Below are 27500 nucleotides of genomic sequence, written 5' to 3'. Positions count from 1 at the left end.
TGTGTATATATGTATGCGTGTATATAATATATTTATATATATATATAATATATATATATATATATATATATATATATATATATATAGAGAGAGAGAGAGAGAGAGAGAGAGAGAGAGAGAGAGAGAGAGAGAGGGCCCGATGCCCTTGACCCCCACCCACAAAACAAACAAAAAAAGGGGGGTGATATATCATGTATGTTTTTCCACCGCGTCGGATACTGTCCACGCACCCCATTAGTGGTAATTGACTTTTAAATTTTTTTGTACTAGACAAAGTTTTCACTAATCTAGTTGGCCATGGATGACAGCAAGTCTGTTTGACTCCTAACAGTGTACACACACACACACACACACACACACACACACACACACACACACACACACACACACACACACACCCATGTTCGTGATATAATCGATAACTTAAAACTAAATGTTTATTAAACAACAGATAACAGTTTGTTTTAGTATAGGTGTTTCTTTCGCATTAATAAGAGCAAAACACAAACGTCATTGTAAACCATATCTATTCCATAATAATAATACAACAGAAACGAAAGCAAATTTATTCAACGAGACAAAATTTAAGGAACGGCCGTTATCAATCTGTAAATTTACCTCTCACTAATGCGACAGAGAACTGACAGCCACTACATTTAGGATCACAACACTCAAAAGCCAATATAATAAAATAAAAAATGATCGATAAAACCAGAGAGAGAGAGAGAGAGAGAGAGAGAGAGAGAGAGAGAGAGAGAGAGATTATCGAGGGAGAGAGAACATTGTAAAAAAAAAAACTTGATTAATGTCTGATTTATCTTAATCTAACACTCATAGAGTATAAAACATAGTTTTGCACTGGTAGGGTGAAAATCACCTCTTCGATGCCCTTATTTTTTAATTATCTGACAAAATCTATTTTGAAGCAGTACCGATCACTGATGCCTTATTGTTTCCCTCTCTACGTTAGGCTACCTCTTTCTCAAAACACCTACAGTCAACTAACAACAAGAGTACTGACTCACTTTCACTGCTCATGTAAAAAGAGAAAATGCAGTTTTAAATAACACCACCATACTCTTCCTTTCCTCGCCCTGTTCGAAGATCGGGAAAGGGTTCCATGAATTTTGAGCAGAGCATGCTACCAGTAGACTACCAGAGAGAGAGAGAGAGAGAGAGAGAGAGAGAGAGAGAGAGAGAGAGAGAGATATAACGCTAATATCAACGGCGATCCTTGAAAAGATTCAATTCACTCGTGAACCAACTACTAAGAAACTGTTGCCGTGGAAGAAATCGGCTGCAAAGCCTCTTACATTCTTTCTTAAAGGCTAAAGACACAATAGGAACAAAAGGACAACCCAAAACCATTAGCAGGAAGAACCACGTTTTTCCCCCTACTCCTTATTGATTTCTGGGTAGCTTATGTGCGGCCTACAAAGATCTAACACTCCCCAAGGCTTCATAAATAAGTTGAAGTACGAGTGTATCAATACAGAAAACAATACAGCATTAGTTAATCTGATTATATATACAGTATATATATATATATATATATATATATATATATATATATATATATATATATATATATATATATATATATATATATATATATATATATATATATAAACAAGTTAAATGCATCAATCTTCCTAATATGACGGAGCTCACCTCACTACCATGTTACTTGTTGATCTGCGGTAACCTACCATGTTACAACCTGTTATTTACTAGGCTTTAATAACTAAACAAGTAGTTCATAACATTCAAGCAGAAGGAAGAAAGCTTTCCAGCCTCCGTTTCTAATTTCAATCAGTGATCAAAACTTGGGAATCGAACAAACAAAATGTAAGAAAAAAGAAGAAAAAAAAACCGTTCGTAACAGACGTGAGACGAGCGTGCAAAAGCCACGGAAGGGTAACACGAAACCTCCAGGCAGGAATATTTCCTCTCATCTGAAATCACTCTGACCTGAAATACAACACTGCATTGTTCCTGCAGAGAAAAAAGGTGACCTCATTCGACAGATTAAACAAAAAAAATTAAACGTTCGCCGGGTCATCGAGTAAATCACATAATTGTAGCAATTTGTTCGCGAGGCGCATCGCTTGTGTATTCACTTTAACAAAATGATTGTTACAACTCGTGCGGGATTTCAAAGAAGAAAAAAAAATTCAGTCATTGTCAGAAATTCATTATGAATCTGAATTTTAAAGATTGCGAAAAATATAAGAATTAAAACAAATCTTAAGCGCGTCACTAACTTGAGATATTAACAAGAGCATTCTCTGTTTCTCACATTAAACGTAGTAGAACCAATTCTCTCTCTCTCTCTCTCTCTCTCTCTCTCTCTCTCTCTCTCTCTCTCTCTCTCTCTCTCTCTCTCTCTTGCTACACTGCGTGTCAGAAAATGCAATACTGCCTTAGCCTCCAGTGAACTCGTTTTCTTTCTTATGGCAAGCAACGAGCCGCAAACACTTATGCATTAATGAATTCCTGAGGCCGACATAACATATAAGGACCTCCTCAAGTGGTTCCCTTATGCTCCGTTTGACCATTCCAACTCATTACTTGTTTGTTTACTGTTGTGTTCGACCCGTTGGACTGTTCGGGGATTACTTTGACTAATTTTTCATGGACACGCAAAGTGACAGACCTGAAGCACATACGTAAAGGGGTGCATCACACAAAATCACGTGGGAATATTAATACCAACAACTTACTTCAGCATGCACAAATAATACTTCCTACGTAACGCTAAAATAAATGTCATTTACATCAACCTTTTCTCATGTACAGTTAAGAAATTTTACTTATATGACCTTTCCTTAAATTACAGAGACCAAAACAAATGCAAACGAACAATAACAAATGCTATAACATTCACCTTTCGTACCCAATTGGGGACAACCTTAACCTTGAAAGGACAAAGCTAATGAAATACGTAAGACAGTTAGAAATACCACAAGTCAGACATCTGACTCACATTCACATAAACTAAGTGAATCAAGCAATTAACAGCAACGTTTTCAATGATCCACGCGACACCAGCCAAGATTACCATAAAACAAAATATAATTTCATACATGATAAGAAAGAAGACTCACAGCCCTTGGGTACAGCAAAGGAGCCGCGAGCAACAACTCTGTGACACGAAACGACGTGAATAAGATGGCAGTAAATGCAACTCATAAGAAGCATAAAATAGCCCTTTTTTCCCAGACAGGCCCAAAGTCAGAGGCAATAAACTCACTAATAAGGCGTTTGGTGCTTGTGTCAAATGTTCTCAAGATTAATGGAGAAACGACTTCAAGATCCTCAGACACTGACAACCAACTGCCTGCACAAATAAATAAATAAAAAGCTCACAACGAAGAGCGATTGCAGATTTCACTGGTTTTCTCAAAACACAATGACAAGAAAGTTCTCAACAAAATAGCTGAATTATAAATAACAGGAAAGTTCAAACAAATACACTCATAACATCAACAAAAAAGGCACTTAAAACTTTCATCATTTCCTTCGCTGCAAGTCTTCATAACACATTTTCAAGTCTGTTGTAGGAGTGATGAAAGTCCTAAGAACTGTTTTTATTTATTTATTTCTGTGTTTATGTTTTAGACAACAGTACACACGGTCCTCATTAATGAAGACAACCAACACTTCACTAAACTGTAAATCACGACGGAGAAAGTTCCAAATAAGGCTATAAAATTGCCAAGAAAAAATAGAAAACCTGCACGCTCACACATCACATGATTTCTGAGAATTTGCGCATGTCATTTAATCAGATGCTTTTGTAGAGCACATTTTAAAAATATAACTTGACATAAACCTCCCCACTGAAAAGTAAAACTTAGTTGAAAGTTGCTCAACGAAAATAGGGCTTCTGATTTATATTGCATCGTAAATTCTTTCTTACTTTCAACACGATAGTGGCCTTTTCGCCTTGTACAGCACGAATACTTTCCCATTTGGAATAATAATAATAATAATAATAATAATAATAATAATAATAATAATAATAATAATAATAATAATAATAATAAATGTCCGAGAAACGCAAAGCACAAGACATCAAAATCCAAGCAGAATAAATGTCTTTTTTCCCCTGGACAAAGTGCGGTACTTTAAACTACTGCACAAGCTACCAGTACCTGTGATTGCCTTTCTTAATTTAACACTTCAAAATAACATACAAAACCAATAAATATTAGACTGATTTGAGTAATACACAACCAGGGTCATTTATAAGCAACAGATAAAAATATCCTCCTCTTAACCCAAGAGTTCTACTTGAAGAAAGAAACTTATGGTCAGTTCTAAACGCCATGCTTCTAATACTCTTCACCAGAAAAACGTTGGGAGCCTCATATCACATCCCGTAGTAAAATGAGGTCCCAAGATGTGATTACAGCACATAATTTACTTTCTACTGAAAACTAACGTGATTGAAAAATGTGAAAAGCCTTAATTTTACTTCAAACTCACACTACCTTTAACAAACTACCCAAAGACAAAACCTTACTGTTTAATCTTGGCACTCCAATATACTTGAAGACTTGATCATCTGTGGTGTTGTTAACAACTGACGTTGCATGATACCATTAATAGACTTTACAAGCTCAAAATAGAAACCAATGCAATATCTAGATGATCACTTTATATACGCTTCCCTTGATAATGATCTGAATGGCATCTATCACTGTTCATTTTCTTTCTGACATAAGTTACTAGTCTGATATCGTTTAACCTTGTGTAGCCAACTTTGGCACTCCCATTCCCATCACGAGTAAAGAAAACAGCACGAATTCATGGCTTGAGAGAGAGAGAGAGAGAGAGAGAGAGAGAGAGAGAGAGAGAGAGAGAGAGAGAGAGAGAGATTGCAGGGAATGCAAGGAGACATGTAAGCGTAGAAGGCCTCTGTCACCTAACACTGCGTTATTGGTGTAGCATCTGCACTTGCAGCATGTTGCTACACACAACACAGATGGATTCCTCGGGAGGCCAGGGCAGAAAATAACCCCTTATTATCATTACAATCAAAATTCATTGATGTCTTCATTCGCGCGAGTTGGATCCCCACGTGTCCGTTCTCATTCTAAAACATAAATGGTGGTCCGAGATTGTCGTGGAATGCATGTACTGTCGGTAACGCTGCAACCTTGACATCAGGATTAGATATGCAAGTGCGTGTCGGTGTGAATCTAGATAAATACTGGCTGAATAATATGCCTGTAAAGCTCAAATAATGCATCAGTACATGTATATATATATATATATATATATATATATATATATATATATATATATATATATATATATATATATATATATATATATATATATATATATATGCGTGTGCATATAACGAAATATTCTGAGAAAAGAGCGATCATGATGGCTACAATGCTTTCCCATAACTGCCACAACTGAAGTACTGTACGCATGAAACTGCTTCAGATTCCTGAGTCTCACATTCAAATGAAAAAGGGTCTACCGAATAATGCGGGCCACAATGGCGACAGTCAAGCTTGCACGTTGTTGCCAGCGATGGAACAATTAATGACCCATTCGCAGTGGCGTTATCATAATCCCGACATCTTACTTCTATTTCTGTCTTTTTTCAATCTAGACCCTCCCTCTTGACAGAAATTAAAAGGACGACGTTCTCCCTCCACAATGAACTTTTATTACTCCTAAGCGCAGCTTCGATTTGTGCAATGATGTGAATAGAATAGTTTGAGTGCTGTTTATCCATAAAACAACACATCTTTCTGTCTTTTTCAAGATCCAGGACCGAGGATGAATGAAAACAAATGTTTAACCTCAAAATGCTGGGCATTTATTACTATATTAAAGTTAAGAAATTGGAGAGGCACGCGTGGTGTAAATACATTTTAAAACTGTCAAGATAGTGCAGAGGATTATGCGCCTTGACAAAACATCCCTGTAAACCGCCAGCCTCGAGTGTTTTGATGATAACAAACACTAGCGCCCCAAACTCCGGAAAAGGGTTTAATAATCGCAAACCGCAGTTGCAGCCAGTTTCAGTCCACAAATCAAGGTTACTACGTATCAAACCATAACAAATCTTGCCGTTCGCCTCTGAGCGGAGGGTTGTTTATAAACAGACGAGTAATTGGAAAGGAATGCATCCTGCTGCATCAACATCATCGCCAGTGACAACTGAGCCAGCGAGAAGGCTAAGCTTAACGTCTCTTCCTTTGCGGGCAACCCAACCTCCTTGGGGCAACCCTTTACGCACCCAGTGTTGACTTATTCATTTAACGCATTACACTGACGTTACAACAGCTATGGTCACTGATGTCAACCAACACCCCCACCCCAACGCCCAAAAATTAAATGATTCCAATTTGTTTTCGTTCATTTTCGGAGTACTACGTAAGTGCTCATAACAGACAAAATAAAGATCTCTTGCATATCCGAACGAATCTGTTACAAAAATCTTTAATATAATGCATCGCTTGCATCCGATGCAAAAAGCACCCCTTAAACCTAACCCATCAGTCAAAGAGCACCCTCAGTTTGTAGAGGTTGATGTTCATCTGCTAAAAAGGAGAAATGACTGCTGAGGAACTGTTCAAATGCTGGCCATATAGTATATTTTTAGTAGATACGTATATATATTTTCATAGAGTAGATACGTGTATATATATATATATATATATATATATATATATATATATATATATATATATATATATATACCCTATATATACATATATACACACACACACACATTACATATAATACACACACATATATATATATATATATATATATATATATATATATATATATATATTATATATATAATATATATACATATAAATATATATATATATATATATATTATATATATTATATTATATATAATATATATATATATATATAAATATATATATATATATATATATATATATATATATATATATATATATATATATATATATATATATATATATATGCATTCAAAGGCATTCTGTGTCATCTGCTACATACCTTGTCTCTATGAACACATCTGTAAGGCTCATTAACAAGGATATAACATAAAAAAATAAAGTTCCTCATCTGAATAACCAGTTACATCATTTTCTCATTAACGCATAACTTAGCAGACATTATGGTAATATGACGAGTCAAAAGAATTTGGCCAACTATCAAGAGGGTTTGTGAAGCGTCAACTCCAACCGGACACAGATACCAAAGATTTATTTTTATATTACTTAAATTCGTGTTAAGAAGTAGGGCCACAAGAAAGATGTTTTCGAAGATCATCTACTGACTTATTTTATCGTTCAAGTAGCGAGTGAAGGTAGCACATATAATTGAATAAACGCAGAGAGAGGTAACCAATGACAGAGCGCCTTACAATTACTAAAAAGACTCACACACACTTCCAAAAGGATTCCACGAGACAAAGCTCATACCATCAGTGAGTACCGAAAAAAAAAAACACAAACATTAGGAATCTAACGTGATTTACTGTCCTCAAATCCAAAAATGTTGCTTTCACGATAAACTATCTTATAATTACTGTATATTGAGATACATACCACATCCCTGCACAAACACACACAAAGCCTCAAAACGTTTATTTGTATATTGAGATACATACCATATCCCTGCACAAACACACACAAAGCCTCAATACGTTTATATGTGCGTGTGTGTGTATATGTATATATATATATATATATATATATATATATATATATATATATATATATATATATATATATATATATATATATATACACACACACTCACTTACGTGTGTGTACGAATTATCAATAACTATTTAAACCGCAACTGCCTGAACGAGTGCAAATAACATGTAAAACTCGGAGCGAATCTAACGGGCCGCCCTAATATGAATTTCCGTCCCCTTTCATGTCAAAGTTTTTATGCGCTCAATATGACCTTCACTATTTCCACGTCTGATCATTTCTTGGCAAGTTATATCTAATGAAACTATCTAATTAGAGAAATTTGCTCTAAACAGCAGGTGAAGCCTGGCAAACTTGAAGGAAGACGGGATTTGTAAATCTAATGTTTTCAGAAGGAGTAATAAAAACGTTTGAAGGTCCTACTTGTTTATATTCTTTATTAAGCGCAGGAAATTAAATAGTCCCATATTTCTCTTTGCTTTACATACGTGTATTTCTTCAATCGAATACTACTGTTAATCTTTTACTTCAGGTTTTTCGGGTATGATAATATGATATGATTGCAAATATAAAATCATCTTTTACTTCGAGTTACATAAGTAAAGGTCTGCAATCGTCTTTTATTATCTGTTACTTTTCTTAAGTGTATCCCTTCAATCGTCTCATTTCTAAAAACTTTTCATACAGGAATTCTGTCAAAATTATTCTATTTTGAGAAAGGAAAAATGTACATAGATTACACATTTCCCCAAACCTCGGTTATTCACTGAGGAAGGAAAAAATCGTAACAGCTACTTCGAATTGCAGCAGCCCTTAACACAGTGCTGGCGTCTTTGCTTACTATACTAAGAAAAGAAAGTTCAGCAACACATCGTCTGTGATTGGGAAGTGGCTAGACTATCCAGCATGTACTGGACCAATAAATACACATCTAAGAAAACTGTTCAGTAATCGAATTCTAGCATTCATAAAGGAAACCAATTTGGGCAAAACGCAAGATGCTCGGAAGGTTTCGGGAGAGAGAGAGAGAGAGAGAGAGAGAGAGAGAGAGAGAGAGAGAGAGAGAGAGAGAGAGAGAGAGTCCTATGCACGAAAACCCATCTTAAGGCAGCATCAACCCTAGCAGAGAAGCGGATGCACTTCCTTAGCCAAGGTGATGTAATAAAAATTTTCTTACAAAAAACAGAAAAACAAACAACACAAACCCGGGTGTTTCCTTTCGACTAGAGCCCGCCTCCTCATCGTTCGCTTCACGAACGAATTACATAAAGAAACAACTGGATGGCCAAAGAAACGGCTGTGAAAGTACGGTATCTAATGCTGGCATTCAAGCCTTGAACAGCTGATCAATGGATTATGTTTATTTTTGCGCTCACGTGCACACTGCGCCACAAGTAAGGGAGGGTGACAATTGCATCTGAAATCGGGTAAGGTCAAAAATACATAAACTAAAATTAGAATTTCTGACATGTGGCGTGGTGAGTGCAACCTAGAGGAAATACGTCAAATTCTTCTCTAAGATTTCAAACTAAGTAAAGAGGATACATTTTTCTCAAAATTTATAACTAAAAATCACGTGCGCAAGTATGTGCCGGAAGCAAGCAAGCAAGTAAAGCACTGGCAGATGTCAAGCGATATTGTGCCGTATTTCTTGAGTGAATCAATGACAGCAGTATACATCCGGGTCTTTGCTGTGGCAGGCAGCAGTGCCCAAGTCGTCACGCTCAGTATACGCGAACTTGTATCGTTGACAATGATGAAGTGAGGGTTAAGAAGAATACTGCTACCCGAGGGGAAGGACGATGAAATTGATAAGTAGTTAAAATGCTCATTTCTGTGCCCGGGTACGGGTGTGGCGTACACGCTAGCATCGGCAAAGCTTCGGGCATAGTAGGTGTGTGGGAGTGGGTGTACGATGAAGGATGGTGCTTGTGCCAGTATAATTAACGAGTGCAGTAACTGGGATCAGCGGCCTTGCCATGATGCATATGCAAGTGTGTGAGGAAGACGTACAAGGAAGAGAGACGGGAAGACGACTAGGGGAGGGGGGGGGGGAATTACTGGCGAAGACGGGCATGGGGGTCCTTCATCTCGCATCATCGGGTGCCGTTGCTGTCTGGCGGGGCAACGTGGTTCCCACACGCTTCTCGACTCCATATTGAAGTTCGAATACTTTGCTCTTACTTCCTCTGAATGAATCGAGTTCTTTGCAAGTTGGCAGACAAAGATGGCTTAGATTTGACAGAGAAAATGCTTAATTTATTAGTATTATTTATCATCATTAGAGTTTGAGCAATTGCGCCACGTCACGTAAGAAGTGGAGTTTTCCTTACTCCAGATAATGCTTTTAACCTATCTTGTTTTACAGCATGTGATATATATATCACAAGAGGGATATTGTTTTCATATAGAAAGAGTTGCAGCTGCACGTGTTAACGCCGAACTAGGGGTATCACCCTAGACATCGTGATTCTTCCTGGAATCTCGACCCAAATTAAACTCCGATCCCCTCACAGGTTCTTGAACACAATTTGCTGTTCTCCACTTCAAGTATGATTAGCATTCTCGACTCCCTTACACCCTGAACAAATCTCGGTCACTTGGATAACGAACTCGACGTGCATATCTGGACCATTCTGTTCAGTTACTGGTAGTGAATACTAAACAACTCGACGATGCCTTTGTCATCTCAATGAGTGCCTGGTGAATGATCTTGAATGACGCCAGAGGCCGCTGGAACCTTATCATCACTTACAAAATTCATAAGTCTTTGGATCAGTCGCTACGTAAGAATCAATAATATGTGTGTCATTTTGTTCAGAGCCTAATCAAATTAATTATTTTTCAAGTATTCTACATTTGTGCGTATAATGTAGTATGCGCAATGTAAATACACAATATACCTATACACATACATATGCACGCGCGCACACACACATACACACACAACACACAGACGCATATACATATATATATATATATATATATATATATATATATATATATATATATATATATATATATATATATATATATATATATATATATATATACATGTGTACATAGCTCAATGAGTGATTACGTAACTTTAACCCCAATGCCAGTGTATGCCATTGAAACAAAAAGAAAAGACCTGTCTCTGGTGAGCTGACCCCGTTATTTCAACTCATGAAGAATCGATTAACCCTGGAAGCAAGCCAAGGCATTATCAATCCGCTTCAGTTTTATCAACCATCTCTCTCTCTCTCTCTCTCTCTCTCTCTCCCTGATTCTGATAACTGGGAGACCAAGCAAAAAATACTATACTTTTATAAAGGGAAAAAGCTGACAAACTGGCAATTTACCACTTCGGTGAAGAGGATGGATGGAATGCGATAAGTTATTTAGGCCCTGAGCCCCGGGCAAAAGGGCCAGTCACCGTCACAAAAAAATGGGGAAAAACGAGGTCGAGCTTACAGCAAGAAATACAGTAAAGTATTAAAGTGAAATCATTAAGAGAAACGAGATAAAGATATCGAGATAAATCTAGAGTACGTTATATAAAATTGTAGTATATGTTGTTTTTTAAAAAAGAGACAGGGTCATCAATATTCTTACTCTTTGTCGATAACTGTATCAATGCAAGGCGACGGAAATTTTGCATTTCAAACCTAGTTAAGGGAAAAATGACCAAACTCTACGATTGCAAATCCATGTTCCACCCCACAGGCTATTCTACCTATTCGGATGAGATTTCCAAAATAACCAGTGATGCAGCTCACATACAGCTGTGCACGATTTGACATAATGCATATCTTGATGCATATAGTGCGCTGTTCCACACAACTCTCACCAAGACACCGGTTAATGAATAATGTTCAATCTGAGGCTACGTAAGTTACTAACAATCAAAAGTAGGCTGTGTAAAACGCATTTCGAGGAATCAAATTCTAGCAGACCCGGAAACTATTAATGAAATCCAAAAAGAGAGGACGAATGAGTCAGAGCAAAGACTGAGTGCCCTCCATTAAAGAAACTGCGATAAGGAAGCAAGACTTATCAGTAGCTAAAATGCCAGAAATCCATAACTGTCAAGGAAAACTCAATCCGACTGAGGTCCCCTAATCACCTGTAAATCAGTCACGACTGTTTCTTACAAATTATATTCATTAATTAACCTACTATCAAAATTTTTGTCTGTTTTATTTCATGATGCTGTTTATGAGTACCGTGTTCCTTTCCAAGTCCTTTCACTGAAAAGCCCACGAAATATTCGGGAAAAATCAGCCCACTGAAACGTTTGGGTCACTCACCTCTGCAGAATCGGAGCCATAAATCCCACAGAATCTCTGACAACTGTTAACGACCCAACCATTGGAAGGAAACCTCGGACGGAAAACCTCCGACCAAAGAGACGGACGGCGCTTGGGACCTTGGTCCATAATGTCACAAATCCTCGACTGTAATCGTGAATTTCAGACGGATACTCACTAATCCCGGCTGTAAATCCATCCGCTGGCAACGCTGCTTCGGCGCAGAGCAGGAGGTGAGTCACCCGCGTGGGGAAACACCTTAATCATGCTCCCTCCCCATTGGCGCCCAGAAACACCATTACAAAACCCCAATGGCTCATCCCCAACGTGGTCTTCCTCTCCCTCACTTGACCCCCAGTCCCACCCTCCCCGCAACAGTCAGGGGGGAGGGCTCTTTATCTCTTATTCCTCTTCCTCAGCACATGCTTCTCAATATAGCCACACCTTTTCGACACACCCCAATACACGAAATATAGCATATAGCTGGCAGAGTCGAAAGGACATAAATCTACTACAGAGAAACCGCAGGCTAGCAAGTGTTACCAGACAGATGTTCCTACATTCATCTCCTTTTACTTCTTCCGCTTCTTCACGAGCTTCATAAACGCTATGTACCTCTCAGAAATAAGACTACAAATAACAGGAAATGTGGTCCACTGTTAATAGAAACACATTACCCATACATACATACATACATACATACACACACACACACACACACACACACACACACACACACACACATATATATATATATATATATATATATATATATATATATATATAGCAGACATACAGATATAGACAGATAATCATACTTTGAAACAACAGATATTAGTGACATAAGCACTTGTTAACAGTAACAGCCAACAACTAAACATAGTACCTCAAGCTTGCATGCGCTTGCTAGAACCGGCAACAGAGGAACCCTGGCTCCATCTCCCACGCATATAACAAGAACAGCTCCTAAAAAGAATACCATATGGAGCCAGTGCAAGTACTTTGGCAGACAGACATTGAGGACTACACGGACTTTTCCTCAGCCACGCTCATCAATGCTTGCGACAGTTTTCCTCTTCCTGCTACTGAAATTGGAATCTGTATAAAGCACCGAAAGTTTATTGGTTATTCGACGCTTTTAGAGCGCAAAAAATTAACAACCCCACACTTTCTACGATGAAAATACCAAACAAAAACCAAATTCAATGCACTAGAAGCCAAATATTGGTGTTTAGGGCTTCGCTCGCGTTCAATGGAAACGACGGTTCATGAACTGAATGGAAATCAGAAAGATGAAATCCTAACACGCGAATCAAACGTTCAGATAAACACGTTTCAAGCATTACAGGATGAACACTTTCAACTATAAGAACGGAATAAAGACCAAGATGTAAGGAATGAGCAAAATGAAAGCACAAGGCTTGCACGAATACGAAATTAAAAGGCAGAGAAAGACTGGCACGGGGTCCCTCAGTGATCACGTGGCGCCGTAATGGCATCGTGTATTTGAATAAGCAAAAAAGGAACGAAAGTAAACACGATAGCGACCTGAAAGGGATGCACCCAGCAATATCTCCCACTTGGGACCGGACAGTGCATAACGTGTCAAACTGCATCCTTTCAATAACGGAAACACAACGCTTGCAAGGAACAAAGAACATGCTACAAGCAAGAAGGCGGAAGGAATTACAATAATAGTACATTTATGTGCAGTACAGTATAAAAGCATTAACGATACACAACAAAAGTGGTATCCGGACGAATTTTAGTTCTTATCACCACTGGATGGGATGTTATCTGAATGCATAAAATTCACATACACATACATACACACACACACACACACACACACACACACATATATATATATATATATATATATATATAGAGAGAGAGAGAGAGAGAGAGAGAGAGAGAGAGAGAGAGAGAGAGAGAGAGAGAGAGAGAGAGAGAGAGAGAATGGGAATCTGGTAACGTGCCTCGGCATAAGCCCTTAACAGACATACTTCACTAAAAAGTGGTGAAGGTAAAAAATGACTATAAACAATGTCCTACGGGAAACTTTTTTAATATGTCAGGCATAAATCTAAGCAAAATAACAAATAAATGAAAGGAGCCAAATTTTCCCCGTAAACAAAAATCGCCGCCCTGGACCAAGTTCCAAACAAGACCATATCTGCGCCAGAATCTACACCACGCTTTGTTAAAGCCCAAGAAAAGCCCATTCCGGTAATAACAAACCCTCGAGAATATTTGGGGAGAGAGAGAGAGAGAGAGAGAGAGAGAGAGAGAGAGAGAGAGAGAGAGAGAGAGAGACCAAATATGTGAAAAACTACAAGCATTTCTCCCGCTGAGCACAGAGGCCTTACAGGAACCCGTCCTATCCCCATACACACACACTCACACATTCCTAGATGCTTTCTCAATCTCCCTCTCTTCTTTAGGCCTATACTTCCAAGCGCCTTCTTTGCTTTCTTTAGGCCTACGCTAACCCCTAACCAGTCACGTCCTCCCCTGAACCGGTTCCTATACAGTATGTGATTTTTATCCTTAAATTTTATTCTTGTCTGATCACGACACACAAACCCTAAAATACCAGTTATCAATATCAATGCAAAGAGTACGTTTCTATTTCTATAACGTTTTATATGCACCAAAATCCAACAGAGTAAAAAAAAAAAAAAACAACAACAATGGGTCTTGGTTATAAACACCAACGCTCATAATACCCGAGAGACGACTCCAGTCACCTCCGTATGCAGAGGCAGTGCCAACTGTTACAGAAACGCCATCATTTCAACGTACAGCCGCGGAAGAATAACAATTACTGGGTCATTCCAACAGCCTTCTGATCGAGACCAGCACTAACACGTGTCGAGAACCCAATGAACGAAATGGGAAGTGAATGTCACTTAGCAGGTGTGACGGGAAGGGGAGAGATAGGAGGAAGGGTGAGAGATATAAAAAGGAGGAGGAGGAGGAGGAGGAGGACAGAGCAACTTAATCTCTTAAAATAAAAAAAAATTAAAGTGCTGACCAGATGCTGCAAGTATTTTTCGTTGTAACTTCTCAAGTCTGAGGATGACTGATTCCTTCTTTAGAACAGCGGTCCCACACTACCTTGCGTAACGGACACAAAATGAAAAAGTAATAAAAAAACAGTTAACAGTCTCAATGATGTTTTACCTTTACACGTATGTCGCTCCTGTCTACTAACCTGACATCACCTACCATCCCCCATCAAACCAAACCGGTCTCTTTTCTATATATATAATTTCAGATAGTGTTCTACGTTACCGTTAGGCCAGAAGCATCCTCCCCATTTCTACTAGAACACGAGAATAGTTTTAATAACTTTATTTTTCTCCTTTCACGTCTCAATTCTAGAATTTCCCCAAAATCTAGTATATAACTACCTCTCCCTCAGGCAAGATTCTTTAAACTTTTCAAAAATTTACTTCCATCCAACCGAACACTCTATACAAAATATCGAATCGTTTAAAGGAAAGAGAAAACCTGTTAAAAAGGATAAGCGTCTGCGTCGATGTACTGATAAAATCATTATGTGTTATTTATAATTCATGGCAAATTAATACTGATATATATTATCCACAATGACTTCCCATAATTTTTTCAGGGGAGGAGACATACCTAATATCACCCATCACCTTTAATGACAATCATTTCTATTCCCAGTCTAATAAATTATATATATAGATTTTTGCCTAAATAACAAATAAAAACTTCGTCTCGGTCGGCTGTCCGCGTCCAGAGAATAACACTAGGCCTCTTATTCAAAAACCATGCACATAAGTACACCAAAAAAGGTTCGCCGTCACAAACATTTTGTACCAACAGGACTTTGAGATCACAGATGGATTCTCCCATCAATCATTGGTTCTATCTTTTTTTTTTTTTTTTTTTATCCTGGACGGCAACGAGTAGGGTTCAACCCTAGCCCTGATGGCCATGGCCTTTCTCCGAACTAGGGTCAACAGCCTTAAAATACCAGACATAAGAACAAAGCATCGAATGATTTTACAAATCACACAAAAATGAATTCCTTATTAAGATGGTTCCTCATAAAGTAACCAAACAAGCGCGCGCCCACATACATAAAAACAAACTTGTCAACGAGAACATGCAGAATAGTGTTCCGCATGTAAACATATATATTATATATGATCAGTTACCTTCCAACATACTCCAACGTATAAAGAAATAAGGGGGAAAAAAGACCAAGTGGCTACGTATTCCTCTTTCTCTTAACACCTGCACCTAATGCTTGCTTATCTCAGCCCATCTGCTTACATTCTTTACGTTCCCATAATGATCACTGTTCCACAGTACATAGACACACGGACCCGTACAGACAAAACCACACAAATAACGAACTGTCTCTGATATTTGAGAAAATAACCTTTGGTTCATAAACCCTCACAACAAGGCGGGTCCCGAGAAGTCCTTGCCTACCCTTGGCGAGTTCATTGAACAACTGCTTTTCTTGCCAGAAACATTGTCGCCTCGCTTAATAAGCGGTCGATGACGTATCAAGCTACACTATAATCATTCTCCACCCTGATAATGTAGGTGTACCTGAATGTTGAGTTTCACTCGGTTTATGTCACCTGACACTTTTATTGTTGGCTTCGGTATCAATAAAAGTTAATATGCTCAAAAACACTCTTCTGTTAACTAAGCAACCTCTGCAACAATAGTAGTAATGCGCTAGAGCTTCTTTGCAAACAGCAATATTATGTTAAAACCTCTTCTATGATCTAGAAAACAACAACTGCAATTTACCAAAGCTTCTTCTTCGAACATAACATCAAAACGCCAACAGATGTTTTACACGTAAATCTGCTCCACTACGTCCCTGAATACCATTGTGTAAGCACCTCTTCTGTGGAATAGAAGGCAACAAAGTTCCCAAAGACACTAAAAGTTTGACTTCCTTGATGTTTGGAGACGACAGGTGACGGACGATACCACAGCCCAGTGTTTTCCATGTGAAGGGCGTCCTCAGCCTTAGCGCCGTCTCTCTGATCGATAACCTTACACTATTATATAAGGCATAGATGCAGAAACGTGGCCCGGCTTGGGACTCTTGAAAAGCACAATGCTTTTCAAGCCGCGCAGCTGCATAATCATGCTCAGAGCATTCTTTACATGCCTAAAATATTTTTTCTTTAACTGTCCTCACAGGTGTTCAATGGGCAACTGGCTATGCTGGCACAAGGGCATTCTATTCCGACAACAACGACCGAATATGTACCACAAAAGTAACGTACACATCAGCCAATTAATCACTAAATCAACCATTATTACTAAGCAACAACAGTCTTGCTTCAATTGATTCCTGAACGATGTCACATTAGTTCACGTTGATCAGAGTCAACGAATCAGGGATAAACTTGCAAACTTGAAAAATGGGCAATTCTTAAGAAATAAATTTCTTAATTTTGTCTTTACACTTTAATACAAACAAGATTTGGTTTTCCGAAAGCAAAGTACTGTCACAGGACTTCACTGCTACACAAAAGTGAAGGTAACCGTGCCTGAAGACAAAGAGAAATATAAAGAATTACACTGCATGTACAACAATGACATAATCGAGACGACAGATTCCCCTTTTTTCGGGGAGAGAGAGAGAGAGAGAGAGAGAGAGAGAGAGAGAGAGAGAGAGAGAGAGAGAGAGAGAGAGAGAGAACCAATAATCTCCTCAAAGAGACCTATCGTTCCTAAGGTCCTTGATCACAGCTCTTGTCATCTCGCCAAGAATGATTCTTCAGTGATTCATACCATCCCTCTTGTTACTGATAAAACCGATCTCCAATTTGAGCCTCTGAATTGATTCCCAAGTTAGACGCTGGCAGACAGAATATGTAACAGTTCCACCAACTGACAAAGAAACGATATACAGATCGAGTGTTACCTTGCCACAATGGGAAAATTTTTCGAAAAGAGACAATCGAGAGTTAAAAACAAGCGCTACACATTCAAAACGCGAGTAGGTTCCGTTTTAGCAACTGCCCCCTCCCCTCCCCCGACAAACAACTGCTAAAAGTTTGTATTAAGAAAAGACACAGCATTATAATAATGACTACGTAAGCATTACTTATTACATGTAGGCGAGACAGAAGTAACTTACCGTCAAAACACGCCAGAAACACAAAAATATCTAAAATGCTGAGAAGAGTTCAAAATATTCAGATATTATAACACCACAGAGCCGCGCGGATTCCACCCTTCACCACTGCCAAGACCACACTGAGTCTAGTCAATGTGCGAGAGAGAGCGTGTGCAAGTGTGATGTGAGAGAGTGACTCAGTCAGTAAGGCAGTGTGCGATTGGCTACCACAGGTCCGGAGGAGACTCCCTTTCGCTGTTGCCTTCGGGGCTGGCTGGCTGGCATCCGTGACAGAAAGACGAGTCCCTTGCGGCTTGAGACAAATAGATCGAAGAACCTCTATGGGATACATATGGTACTAAATGAACTGGAAGGCGAATTTAAACGAAAGACTGCATTTTATACTCTACAAGAGTACATATTGCTAGTTATAATAATGAGTAAACATAAACACATTTATAAAAATACACCCAAACTGTCAAGGTTCGAGACGGCAAATCCCGACCATGGAGACGTTAAGTGCCGTCCCGATGTTCAGAAAAATTAATTTTGCGGTCTGTACGGCAGCAGGGGCCAAACGGGGATTTCACAGTCCGTAGACTATCTTGTTGCTAACAAAATTATACCGATACACTGTACAGTACATATCTCATTCCAGTGCAGGCACATTTGCATACGAGAGAAATCCATATATTGTACTTTCAAAGCCTGACCAACCAGTTACTAGCCTTAAAAGCAGTTTCCTCTCGAAGTTTTCTTGGAAAGTTTTCTTTGTCTGTCTTCCAGTCCTCGCCCCCTTCAAATTTCTCTCTCTTCTCTCTCTCTCGTGGTACGGTGGTAGCACTCTTCCATCACAAACTAAGGAAACGGGTGTTCCTTAAAATCCAGTATGCCGTTGTAGACCTAAACAATGAATCAGATACTTTCTATCCATTCTCCGTTGGATGCTAAGAGACCACAGATCCACAAAAGGTCTCTTATTCCTGTGAACAGTGAACCTTACTCAGTGCATAGGCCGGTAATTCATACTATGAAGTGCCGAACACCAAAGCTATAAAGAATAAAAACAACAGATATAAACAAGATCTTGTAAAACGGAAAACAACTGGCAAATAAAAGCAAAAAATCTAACCAGGTAATAAAAAAAAACCTCCATTCAAAGTGCGAAAACTCTTTCCTGGTTTCAGCGTCTAGGACCAACACTGGTTTTTTTCTTCTTCGCTTCCGATTCAACGTTCTTTCGCCCTTTAATGAAACTGTCATCACCTGAGCTTTAAAGGGACAGGTCTGCTGACTTTCCTGTACAGTACTGAAAGGTTCAGACAGACTGGCTTACCTTATGCCCTTACAGTCCTTCTTGTCCTTGCGTAATACAGTATAGCCTATGTCGCCCCTCCTCTCTCTCCACACAAACATATATATATATATATATATATATATATATATATATATATATATATATATATATATATATATATATATAAGGCCTATACAAGAGATACGTGTTACATATGCAGGACAAAAATCTTCTCAATAACTTTTATATTATACATTATATACAACGATATACCCTAGTAAGCCATTTCCATTTTTATCTACATAACACCAAACGGTAAAGGGCTGCAGACCAAATACACGACCCATTAAGAAATTTTCACCTGTTACCGAGAAGCGAGATTACTATTATTTTCATTTATCGGCACTCAACAGGAATGAAAGAGTTATGCTGTCACCGTTGGAAGGCGGTTCGACGTGACGCGCATGAACCTTTTAAGTAAGTGTATGAAGCAGCTTAAGATGTTCAAGTTTTCTGTACAGGGGTTCATCCATGATTCAATTACTGTACTACTAAAGTACCTTCGATGTGACAGTGACCACTGTCTTGTTTTTTCTCTCAAGCCGCTCCTTCCTGGGTAGGATGCTACATGTCGATATATTCATTTCCCATCGCCACTTAACGGCGACAGCTTTGATAACTTGCCGTTAAATGTTAACACTGACATGACAAGTCGCCTTAAATTTGATATATTGTCTCATCCAGGGATTCATTTCCAATTTACAGTCTTTCTACCTTTTGCCTTCATCTATAATCATATTTATTTAATATCTATAGATGAATGATATTAGTTGCCAAAGCAGCAAACCAACGTCTTTTTAAGGACGCTGACCAGCAATCAGGCATGAACTTACTCGGAAAGTATTAAGAGATTTCACAACGCAAAATTATTAATAAATCTATTAAAGACTTCTTGACTTAAAAACGATCCCATTAATAAGCTTTATATATATATATATATATATATATATATATATATATATATATATATATATATATATATATATATATATATATATATATATATATATATATTATAGAGAGATAGACAGACAGATATATATATATATATATATATATATATATATATATATATATATATATATATATATATATATATATATATATATATAGGCTATACACACAACTACAAACATGTATGATAATAAGGCACAAAGTACACAAAACTCTAGGTTGGATTTTTTTTTATTTGTACGGCCACTGTTGATAAGAGTAGCAAACTCTCTCTCTCTCTCTCTCTCTCTCTCTCTCTCTCTCTCTCTCTCTCTCTCTCTCTCTCTCTCTCTCTCTCTATTAAACCAAACTTGACTGCAAAACTAAACGCAAAAGCAGATTAGAAAGAACTACACATCCTGACCTGGTTTGCAATCAACAAGAATAAAAGATGCTCCAATAAGCTAGAGGAGTGTAATCATGCTTTCACTCATCAAATACAAATTACCTGGAAAATGTCCCTCTGCTACCGAACTAAAATTCAATCTTCCACCACACATATTGTTGCGCCGACAATGTACAGAGTTGAATTAATCACTCAAATGCACGCATATGTACTTTATGATCAATTGATTTAGCTCTAAGCTGGTGTCACACATCTTCAGTGGTCACCTCAAGATTCGTGTCTGAACCAAAATAACCACATCTTAAATATGTATGCCATCTTGCTAATAACGATAAATACCCTTTAATTTTATCAATGCTTTTATTATAGCTTTGATAACAAGAGTCCGCTTAAAAAATACACTTCAAAATAAACCAGAAATCCATGACAAACTTACAAAATCTTTGTTTAAAATTCACATCAATTCTAAAAAAAAAAACATACGACAAAATACTAGATAAACAATGCCAATTTTTTTTTTTTTAGCGAGTTCTCACACAACTTTCTCGCCACCACTATCCACGCAAACAATTTGTATTCAGTTTGAATACACCTTAATTATATACTCAGTAACTCTATATCGGACAGTTTTTGTCCGACATTTGACGTTTATTCCAGCGAAACCTGCCTTCGTGACAGATATTTGCTACGGATAAGAGCAATGGGAACGACTGGGGCGAAGCATATGTTGCAGGTGTTGAAGTTGCACAGCTGTTTCAAGGCTGGTACTGTGTCGCTCTCTCGCTGGCTCCTCTGAAAGGCTATTTGCCTCCCACACCATGGCGAACGAAGTTGCTGAACCCGCCCACTGAGGTCACTTGCCTTCCAGGTCGCCATGGTGGATTATGTGCACACGATTTAAAAACTATCGGCAACGGTCTGCCTCGCAAATGGTCACCTTTTCGGTCGATGGCGGTTGAAATACGGAGTATATTTAGAAAATGAGAGTTCCTTCTTACTGATGAAGATTAAAATATGCATTTCCCAAATATTGAGAAGAAAATATTAGGAAGGAAATCATTAGTGATACGGATGTGATCGTTTAGATTCTAATAACTGATAAGATTAGCAAAGTTACAATCGCTTTCCGGAGATTCTTAACACCTCCGCTGCTAGAAAAGGAATGAAAGCAATTAAAAGTTACCGAACACCAAGCAGCTTCCTCTGTAACAAAGCATCCTATTATATCATAAGAAGTTAATACTGAAAACACACATGAGGGATAGAATTTGATTCTGTGGTGAAACGAAAGGTGAAAAAAGAAAAGTGCGACATGCTAAGTAAAAAAAAGTGACAGCAAAAATTAAACTTGCTTTCGTAAACAACAACCAAAGTAATATCTATTTAAAGGGCAAATCAAATACAAGGTGACTTTAAACTGGAAAGGATTAGCATAATATGAGGCTACTCATAAAACTTGTCAAGACATTTCAAACTCTGTAGGGGTCTGTTGTCCCTAATTTTGTGAAAAGTAATCGTACCAATAACCAAATTCATACCAGAGAATCATCCCAACATGTGCCAAACGGTGTAATTAAATACAACGTTCCTTAGTGGAATATTTGCTGATACAGAGAAGTTAATGTGTCAATAACAATCATAAACTGTATGTCTATAGTGTTACAGCATTTTGTTGATCACGCGATGGTAACCCTTACTTGCGCATACACCAAACTCTAGTAAAAAATATTGAATTTTGTATTGAAGTCAGCGTCCAATATTATATATATAATATATATATATATATATATATATATATATATATATATATATATATATGTATAACTGAATCACGAAAATATGGAACGTGTTGAATATATAAATAAAGATAAAATCACAAAAGAAGAAACACTGGAGTGCTGCGAGGCCTTTCGACGCCAGCGTCGAAAGACCTCGCACCACTCCAGTGTTTCCGTTTCCTTCGTGATTTTATCTATATATTTATATATATATATATATATATATATATATATATATATATATATATATATATATATATATATATATATAGTCAGTGAGTGAAACCGGGACTTTGAACAAGTACTTTCATGGTTTATTCTACATTTCCAAGTTCACACTTGAAAATGTAGAATAAATTAAGAAGTACTTGTTCAAAGTCCCGGTTTTCACCTTCCTTCCGACGGGACAATGATATTCTCAAGCACGTTCCTTCGTGCTGTATTGAATATACACAGTATAACAGTATATGTATATGTGTATATATATATATATATATATATATATATATATATACACACACACACACATATATATATATATATATATATATATATATATATATATATATATATATATATATATATATATATACACATACACACACACACATATACACAACATTAAGGAGTTGCCCTAACAAGGAGTGACTCCTCAAAAAACGAGGCAGTGATCACAGCCACTTTCACACTCTAACTGCTGAATCGTGGATAAATCCCTCGTACAAAACTTCCACATCAACTGCTTCCTACATCTGCAGAGAAGGCTCATTAGCAACATGCAGAATACCCCTACACATGCCTCACCATTCTCCTCTAACTTCACATTCTTGCTTACTGGGTGTGGGTGTTAAGTCCTTTCCTTTGCAAGATCTTTCTCGCGCCACCTATCAAGCACCTTTAAAGTCTTCTTCTCATCCTTTCACGATCCTTCATTCTTACCACATGACCAAGCCATCTATAATTTTTACTTTCCCCAATCTAACTTTTTTACTTTGTATACATATTTCACACATTTCTTACCCTTTCAATGCTTCTTATATCACACATAGTACTACACAAACAATTCATTTGTAAACCATCGAGCTTTTTTCACTTGCATTCGACATGAGGACTACTTCCACAATGGCGAATTGGTCCCCCACACTCCCAGTTACCTCCATATTATTTATACATATTTAACGAATTTCTTAGCCTTTCAATGCCTCTTATACCATACATACTACACAAACGATTAATCTTAACAGTCTAATTTTTTTTTTAATTCGCATTCAACATTCAACTTCCATAAAGGAGATTTGGTCTATGACACTCTTAGTTACCTCCATATCATTTAAACAAATCCTGCTGCCTTTCTTGCCTCACTTCTGCAACACATCTCGTACATTACCCTCATCCTTTATACTTTCACCCTCTATGCTGACGTCTGATTTCGGCTCCGTTTGTCCGGTTGCTTCTTAGCATGATTACGTGAAAACAATAAATTTGGCAAAACTTGGAGACAATGGCTATATGGTGGCCCCAATCGGATAATTAATCTTGTGAACATCGACGTAAAATTGATGATTATCTTAGCACAGTAAATTCTCTTGCATATTCTACAATATGTCCTTCACTCATAAATTCTCTTGCATATTCTACAATACGTCCTTCACTCATAAATTCCCTTGCATATTCTACAATACGTCCTTCACTCAAATTCTCTTGCATATTCTACAATACGTCCTTCACTCATAAATTCTCTTGCATATTCTACAATACGTCCTTCACTCATAAATTCTCTTGCATATTCTACAATACGTCCTTCACTCATAAATTCTCTTGCATATTCTACAATGCGTCCTTCACTCAATCAACTCATCCGAGTTGGAGATATTATTTTACAGCTCTGACACACACTAGTGGATAAAATGCAATTGCCTCACCGAAAGTTTTCAACCTCTGATCTCCTACTGCTCTCGTGAGTTGTTTCAGTTTTTGTCAGTGGATCATCTCCTACTTTACTCTTAAGCTTTAACTTCTGACATACGGTAACCTGATATACTCAGGATATGTCCCGCTCATCATCAATCCCGACAAACTGTGAACTTCCTAACATCAGTAAACAAAAGTATTGCCTTCACATCCAGGTGGGGCTGCAATGGAGGGAAGGGAAGTTAATCTACAAACCTTCTGAGAATCTACTCTCTTGCATTCATGAAACAGAGCATCACGATGCGTAGGCGAATCGTGTTTTCTCTTTATCTTTTTTAAATCATAATTTCCTCTTTTTCTTATCAATCCATCTTAATGCTAAAACGTAAGGCATGCTAACCGAGCCGAGATTCACTTCTAAGAGGCCTTAGGAACATGACCCTTATCTACAGAATAAGAAAGGCGAAAAGCGCCTGCAAGTGTTGAGCCGAAAAGAAGTTCAGTTTTGTTTTGTTTTCAGATGCGACTTGTATTTGTGAGTGAGTCACGTGATGAATTCACCAGGCACCGATCACGGTGGCACTTGCCAGCCAACAGTTACGGCACGTATATAGGTTCGTAGTAGGCTAGGTGACAAGCCTCTTGATTTTCTCTACGAAATTTCTCAAACTAAGCGCTCTCTCTCTCTCTCTCTCTCTCTCTCTCTCTCTCTCTCTCTATATATCTATATATATATATATATATATATATATATATATATATATATATATATATATATATATATATATATACACACACACACACACATATATATATATATATATATATATATATATATATATATATATATATATATATAGAAGAAGAGTGTGTAAGGTAAACAACCTGGCCACAAACAAACATGTATAATCTCAGCTACTGCATTTGGTTTCTGGTCACGAAGTACGAATCCCTATTCGATGAATATCAGGAGACGGACAACATGAAAGCTTATTTCGTGAACTCGAGGGATATGAGAAGAACCAAAGCCCTAAAGCTACGTATGACCTTAGGAAGGGCAATGAATTGTGTTCCATCGCTTGCGGGGAATCGGAAAACACATTCTTGAATTCCTCCGCAAAATAGAGGTCTATTTACTTACAAAATAGTTACTTATCGAGTATCTGAATACGACGCACTTGGAACGGAAATCCTGTCCTTTATAAGTGTGTATATACATATATATATATATATATATATATATATATATATATATATATATATATATATATATATATATATATATATGTACACATTCGCTACCGGGGTCTAAGCACGATGTCAGGCAGGGCAGCCGATCGAGGCTATGGCCTACCCACCGCCAAATCAAAGTCCTTCAAAAAGAAGGCATCGTGCTTACCCCATATAATAATGGGAAAAATGCACGTTAAAGGCGAAGAAGAAGAAGATATATATATATATATATATATATATATATATATATATATATATATATATATATATATATATATATATATATATATATATTATATATAAAAGTATGTATATACATACATATATATATGTATATATATATATATATATATATATATATATATATATATATATATATATATATATATATATATATATATATATGTATATATATATAAATCTACGGTAACAGAATGTATTAGGCCACTTGCGATGTTGATTTTCTGTATTTTTCGTAAAATATTCCGGGCGGGGAAGAAAAGGTCAGTTTTTTTTTTACATTTTTACTTTGTACCACTTACGATATTTTTCACTTCTTTTTTACGACTGACTGCATCTCGCTTTTATTACCTCGCGGGATCTGGTAATTACAGCATGCAGACTCATGGTCCTTTGCAGCTTGCAAGTGATAAGGATATGAGTTTCGGGTTTCGTCCGGATTTATCTCAATTTCAGCTATAATTAACAAAATGTAACACACACGGAAACCACGAAACCACCCACGTGCGTAATTAAAGTGAATTTGTTGTTATTCGTGTATATTCTCATGGATCAAGTCAAAAGACATAGCCTATAAATGAAGCTGTGTACTGTTTCCACGCAACAGATTGCTAGTGCGTTAATCCTCCTGCAAAACAGCGTGCTTTACAGTTATCCATACGGCATTAGAGCTCTGTTTCAGCTAATACAGGTATTCTCTCTCTGTATTAGTAAGGAGGGAGGCGGTTCGGACACAACTTTCGGACCGCACCCTCTTCACCTGCGGCAGAGGATGGATCCACCTTCAAAAACCCTCTGCACCATCAGGCTGTATTCCATAACCATCCACATGACATCATCACTTCTTTACAAACGAGATGAAGCAGGAAATCCGACATCAACACTATACCAAACTTTGACATGCATTAATCAAAATTTCCTCTTGTTAGCTACATTTCTCCAAAAATTCATTAATAACAAATAATCAACTCATATTTACATTAATAAATGAAAAAAATTTATCAAGGAACGGAAAATACGACTGAGAGTCGTACCTTCAATTATAAGAAGTCGAAATTCAGACTTCAGAATGGTGTGGTACAGATGACACGACACCAACCAAGATTTCAGGACTGGGTTTATCTGGTATCCGTTCATAAGCTAGCATACAGTTCTAAAAAAAAAAAAAAAAAAAGGGTCCTAAGATGAAACAGCTGCCAAAACTTGGATAGCATCAATACTCCAATCAATTCGGCGAGACAAAGTTGAACAGGGGGGATGATGAGCGTCTGAAACTCTCCGGAAAACAGGTTTAACAAAAGGGAAAGCGTCTTGGCTATGCATTTCGCCGAAGAGTGAACTCATATTTTATTCTTACGAAAGGCAAGAATTAAACCTCTTCTTAGTCACATACACCTAATAAATTAATCTTCTGGCACCGACCATTTTTTTTTTTGTATGTATATAATAACCTGCTGGAAAAATCAGTATTAGCCATTCTGTTCCTTGTTTTTACCAGTAGTTTTGCGAATAACTTAATCTTATTT

General features: G+C 37.4%; 1 protein-coding gene across 7 annotated transcripts in view; it reads right to left on the bottom strand.

Annotated features, from left to right (window-relative positions):
- The window catches only part of LOC136836433 (serine/threonine-protein kinase DCLK1), a 241895-nt gene that overhangs the window by 186756 nt on the left and 27639 nt on the right, over positions 1-27500 (bottom strand). For 4 of the 7 annotated variants that reach the window (XM_067100667.1, XM_067100672.1, XM_067100670.1 and 1 more), the window contains exon 1: positions 18138-18317. The exons of the other annotated variants lie outside the window; for them this stretch is intronic. The gene's annotated coding sequence lies outside the window, so the exon portion shown is untranslated. Of the gene's footprint in view, positions 1-18137; positions 18318-27500 lie in introns of those variants that run through there. 7 annotated transcript variants of the gene reach the window in all.

The sequence above is a fragment of the Macrobrachium rosenbergii genome, chromosome 56, assembly GCF_040412425.1.
Source record: "Macrobrachium rosenbergii isolate ZJJX-2024 chromosome 56, ASM4041242v1, whole genome shotgun sequence".
Lineage (NCBI taxonomy): Eukaryota > Metazoa > Arthropoda > Malacostraca > Decapoda > Palaemonidae > Macrobrachium > Macrobrachium rosenbergii.
Note: the sequence above shows the minus strand (reverse complement) of the source record. Positions and strands in the feature narration are given on the sequence as shown.